We start from the raw sequence: 5,644 nt of genomic DNA on the forward strand, positions 1-5,644 counted from the left end.
GTGTTTGTATATTATATTTTATTTAAAATTCTTCGTATTTTACAAGAGTAATGGACAAAAACAAATTTTTAAAACTTAAAAACATCTTGAGAAAGCGTTATAATGTTTTTTGTTTTCAAATGAAACAAATATTTAACTAAAACCTACTTCCAATCGACGAATGTTTGTGAAATAGATGATAGAGTGGGAGGGATACAGCAGTAAGTAAAGCAGTTAGGTAATACTATTTATTAGCTCAGTATTACTTTGATCGTCGTCATGACATGTACACGATTTAACTTTCGCCAATGAAGATAAGAGAAAGAGCGTCCAGCCGCTAAGTTAAAGATTTGGCACACAGCTTTTTCTTTTTGTAAAATAATAAGATATTTTAAAAGCTTGATATTAATTCATAGTAAATAAATATTTCTTTCTTTATGAGTAATTATCATTTTGTTTGAAGGGTTATAATTTTTTTTTATGGGAATAATTTCCTACCCATTTGCGTTTTTCTTCTTGAATCAAGTTAACTCCGGTGGTCAAGCTAGATAACGACAAAACTGCAGTTGCTTTAATTTTTATATTTGACTAGCCTATTTTTGTTAATATTTGGTTACGTTGTTAATTTTATATTTATCAGATCAATTGGGAATTAGGGAACTACTTAATGTGTGTTAAAGAAATATAGTTTTGTTATTAACTGGAAAAGCTAACTTTTAATTATTTATTTAATTACAATGCGTGACATTTGTACTAATGCATAGGGTAAGTACAGACTGGAATCAGTGAACGAGTTGTTGGAATCGATTCCAACCCTGGAACTGATTCAAATCCAACGACTCCAAACGCGGACTCGTTCTGCCCATCACTACAACTGAACTTCTGCCTTGCACTGGCCACCATCCCCACCACGTCCAAACAACCAATGTTGCCAACGGACAATTGTCGCTCAAAGAAAATTCTGGTCAAGGGGGGCCGCAACTCCTTGCGAGGATCCAACAACCAGCATCTGTATGATTTTGAACATTAAGAGAAGGAAATTCTAAATATTATTTCTCTAAATAATCAATTAAGCACTTTAACGTGGAGGTTTTGAAACTTCTACCTTAGAATAGGGAAGACTCTGCACAATTAAATACGTTGTGGATTTCAGGCTTTAGAACTGAAATTAACTTCTCATTGTGCAATTGAACATACGTTGGGTATCGGTGCTTCAAAATTATCATTTATCTCCCTCAAATAGGCCACATTTTCCGTTTTTATATGATGTTTAGCTCTTCCATTATTGAATTAAGGAGACATTGTTTGTACTATTCAGCTCTAATCAGGTTTTTGCGAATTCAATGAGGAAAGTTATTAGTTATTAACTGGATTTGGGACATTTCTAAATTAGCAAAACTTTCAATTAAGTATTACATTATGTTGTTTTTGTACTTTTTCTTCTGACTTAGTTTGACAGTATTTGTTTTTTCAGAACTGCTGGTTTTTTTTTGGGGGGGGGGGCAATAAGAGAAGGAAATTATCTCTTTATCTGCCTAAGATTAAGATTAGAAAACGGGACGGGACCTACGCCCCAAGGCACCGCAGCCACTGCTGGTCTCTTTATCTGCCTAAATAGGCCACATTTTCCAATTTTATGATGTTTTGCACTTCTACTATTAAATTGAGGTAGCATTGTTTGTACTATCTTGCACTGGCCGGGTTTTGGGACATTAAAAAAAAAAAAAAGGAAAGCATCCTTTTGCCTTCTATAGACATGAATTTTCTTCAAGGTGTTTCTACATCTTCGAATGAGGGAAACTCTCTTTTTTCTATTCATGAAGGGTATGGCATTGATACTTTACAACGGAAATTGCTTTTATCATCTCTCTAAATTGCCAAATTTTTGAATTTCACATGATGTTTTTGCAGTTTTACGTTCAAATTAGAGTAACTCTACAAGTGTAATCGAGCACTATTCTGGATTTGGGATTTAAATGACGGAAATTAGCCTTTTATCTCTTTAAATAGGCGAGATTTTCAACTTTTACTTAATGTTTTCGTATTTCTATCTTCGAGTTAGGGTAAATCTATTTTGATTATGGTCGGGATTTTAGATTAAAGAGATGACAATTACTTTTTTATCTCTCTAAATTGGGTAGATTTTCCAATTTTACATGATGTTTTTGCCCATCTTCGTTCGAATTAGAGTGAATTCCTTGTACTATTCAGGGATGGTTAGGTATGGTATTGGTACTCTGACAATGAAATTATTATTTTTTTTATATCTCTTAACTGGATGGATTTTCCCATTTTACATGAAGTTTTGAACTTCTACGTTCGAATTAGAGTGAATCCCTTGTACTATTCAGGAATGGTTAGGTATGGTATTGGTACTTTGAGTACGGAAATTACTTTTTCATCTCTCTGATTTGGGTAGATTTTCCAATTTTACACAGTGTTTTTGCACTTCTACTATCGATTTGAGGCAATTTTCTTTGCACGATTTAGCACTAGTTTGGGACTTTAACCTTTTATGTTCCTAAATACCCACATTTTCCACTTTTTGTAGTGTTTTAGCATTTCTACTATCGATTTGGGGCAATTTTCTTTGCACGATTTAGCACTAGTTTGGGACTTTAACCTTTTATGTTCCTAAATACCCACATTTTCCACTTTTTGTAGTGTTTTAGCATTTCTACTATCGATTTGGGGCAATTTTCTTTGCACAATCTAGCACTAGTCTGGTTTTGGGACTTTAATTTAATCTTTTATGTTTCTAAATACCCACATTTTCCACTTTTCGTAGTGTTTTAGCTCTTATAATTTCAAATTAGGTACAATCTAATTGTACTATTCAGTACAGGTCCGATTTTGTGTTAGTAGAGAAGGAAATTCCCTCTTTTAATAGGCGAAATTTTTCATAGTTTATTTTTTGTTCATTTAATTTTGTTACTTTTTACGCGTATAATATATTATTACCTATAAAACAAAGTTGGTTAAATTTGATAGTGTGATGGCAATATGTTCGGACTTGAAGCATATACAGGCAAATTAACGATTAAATAAAAACGGAAATAATATGAGTCATCCTATTGAGCAGGCTATAACGACATGTTCATACAGGTTTGTTTGGTTGGTAAACAGAAATAGCAAGAGTCACGCAGGTTGCGACAAGTTTTGAAAGATGAGTTCTTATTTTTCTATATTTATTCAAAAATATAAATTAAACGGAAATAATATGAGTCATCCTATTGAGACTAGAACGACATGTTCATACAGGTTTGTATAGTTGGAAAGCGGAAGATATGCTAATTAGTTAAGTTGCAACAAGTTGCGTCATAATAAGTTTAAATTTTATTTAATTTTTCAAAAAAATAATAATAATAAATGCAGCGCATATGTATTTGGGTGCAATTGCCTTCTGTATTAAGGTATCACACAATTGACTAGTTTACGCATGCGCAGTTGATTAAGTTAGCAGTGTAAATTATTTTCTTATTTAAACCAGCTGGTACAATTGACTAAGGTTTTCGCATGCGCAGTTGATTAAGGCATCAGTGTAAAACATATTGCTACTTTAACAGCAGTGGTTATATATTATTATATTAAGAAATATATCGATATTAATCAATACATATAATCGATAGGTATAATCGATATTGCCACTGCCTGCTGTATTAAGGTATCATACAATTTACTAGTATATGCGCATGCGCAGATGATTATGTTAGCAGTGTAAATTATTTTTCTTATTTTAAAAAACAGCTGTTGGCATATATATAAATTAACAGGTATGATAAAAGCTGTGGAAGGGAAAGGGGGGCTTGCTACAGAGACCTGTCCACAGAGGTAATCATTTGGAAAAAAAAGATGCAATTCTATTGGCTAGTTAGAGTGTGACGTAATTGTGGTGAGGGGTTAATGCTAGTAATAGCTAGTATCGCAGTCCAAGTGTCAGTTCGGGTTTAGTTTTCAGTGAGTGTAGGTCGCGTCATCAGCAGCAGAAGCAGTCCAGGTGGAGGGGTAAGTAAATAATTTCCTTATAACCTATAGTGAGGTTATCCATTTTTATTTAAGTTGAATATTTTTGTGATAGTGGGGGTAATTTAAATTTTAAAAAACACTCTTGGTAAGGGGGTTAGATTTTTAAAAAATAATTCCAAGGTAAAACATAAGAAAACATTCAAAACTAGAGTAAGCAAGACTATGTGGCCTACTGGTGAAGATGACGTAACACCCAGCACGAAGGCTGTAGGATCGACCCCCATGTGAGAAAACCTTCCCACGTGAGAAAACGTGGGTGAGGGGGTGGAGGTTAAAGAAGAGATCGTTCATAACTAGAGTATGCTACTGTAGCCGACTGGTGAAGATGACGTGTCTTCCAATACAAAGGTTGTAGGATCGAATCTAAGGTAAGAAAATAAAAAAACAAAAATGCACCCTCCCGACTATCAATGGGCGAGGGGTGGAGGTCATCGGCTGGTACAAAGTCCGCCATATTGACGTCATCAGCTGGTACGAGATCCGCAATCTTGTAGTCTGAAGGTGGTATGAGGCCCGCCATATTGAGGTCATCAGCTGGTTCGAGATCCGCCATCTTGTTTACTACAGCTGTTAAGAAAGCCGCCATTTTGTTGGAGGAGCTTGAGAGGCCAATGAATACAATGACTGAGAGGTGGGGTAAAGGTAGGTGTCATGTAAAAGAAAATGGCTAGGGGGGGTAAAGGTGATGTCGTCGAATTCGATGATTGCCTGGGAGGGCAGCCATCTTGCACATTTTAGGTGTGTCGATGATTAACCAATAAGGAGGGGCGTGGCTTAAACCCTCGTCCAATTCGATGATTAGTCAATAAGAAGGGGGCGTGGCTTAAACCCTCGTCCAATTCGATGATTAGTCAATAAGAAGGGGGGCGTGGCTTAAACCCTCGTCCAATTCGATGATTAGTCAATAAGAAGGGGGGGCGTGGCTTAAACCCTCGTCCAATTCGATGATTAGTCAATAAGGATGGATGGGGTAGGGTTGGGCGGAGTGGGGATGGCGGCCATCTTGCACAAAAAAGGTGCACAGTTTTGGTGCGCCAGAACTCCCATTTCCCTACTACTCGCCGGTTTGTGACTACAGATGAAACTTGGGTCCACTATTATACCCCAGAGACAAAACAGTAGTCAAAGCAGTGGAAACATGCTGAGTCACCACCACCAAAGAAAGCAAAGGCAGTACGTTCGGCCGGAAAGGTCATGGCCTCAGTTTTGGTGCCAGTATTGGAAAAAACAGACTTGCTATGAACATAAAATCACTGTAACTATCCGGAGTTGCCAATCACGTCCAAGTGTGATTTCTGTTGGTATTTTTAGTAAATGAATCATCATTTAAGAATTACTCTGAAACTGGTCTTACGATTTCCTTTAAACTTACCATACTAATTTCATAGTACATCAAGATCTATATATTTTATTTGAAATGTACCCGAATTAGTTGGAGTGTGGATAGGTAGATTCCGTTTATATAATGTACAACTCTTACTCTACTAATTTAAAGATTAATTGTGGCTAAAAACAGAATCTTAATTTAGATTTTGACTCAATGAATTGCTAACTTTCTTGAGGTATTCTCCAAAATGGCTTCCGGAATTTCCCACAAACTTCGTACATACACATACATAGGTTTATAGTATAAGTAAAT

The sequence above is a fragment of the Rhodnius prolixus genome, unplaced genomic scaffold (assembly GCF_049639745.1).
Source record: "Rhodnius prolixus isolate KJV_2025 unplaced genomic scaffold, Rpr scaffold_25, whole genome shotgun sequence".
NCBI lineage: Eukaryota > Metazoa > Arthropoda > Insecta > Hemiptera > Reduviidae > Rhodnius > Rhodnius prolixus.